This window comes from Myotis davidii, unplaced genomic scaffold (genome assembly GCF_000327345.1).
Source record: "Myotis davidii unplaced genomic scaffold, ASM32734v1 scaffold60, whole genome shotgun sequence".
Lineage (NCBI taxonomy): Eukaryota > Metazoa > Chordata > Mammalia > Chiroptera > Vespertilionidae > Myotis > Myotis davidii.
The window spans coordinates 3,184,307-3,184,832 of NW_006293007.1; positions in this window are offsets into that span (position 1 = coordinate 3,184,307).

The window sequence follows — 526 nt, forward strand, 5'->3', positions numbered from 1 at the left end:
GAAGGAAGGAAGGAAGGAAGGAAGGAAGGAAGGAAGGAAGGAAGGAAGGAAGGGAGGGAGGAAGGGAGGAAGGGAGGGAGGAAGGGAGGAAGGAAGGAAGGAAGAAAGGAAGGGAAGGAAGGAAGGGCTGCATCAGGGGCTGTAATGCAAGAGTATTAGAGGCATGGACTTGTCTCTGAGAAGCTCCCAGCCCCCTTAGAGCTTTGTGATCATAGTTTTAGAACTACTTTTTTATATGGATTTATACTAAGTTTTTCATATTGATAACATGCATCTTATTTTTAAATGAAATATTATTAACGAGGGCATTGCTCTGCATGTCCTATTTTTTAACTACTTGCTTAGGAGAAACTATTAACCCACTTAAAAGACTAATCAAAACCCATTTCTTCTGCACATATAGCTGTTCGAGGTTGTGCAGTTTACCGGCAATTATTCCTCTGAAAGCCCACATTTAGACACCTGCAGGCAGAACTTTTACTTTCAGGACCTCCCACGCCACTCCTCACTTTTGCTCTCTTCCCCC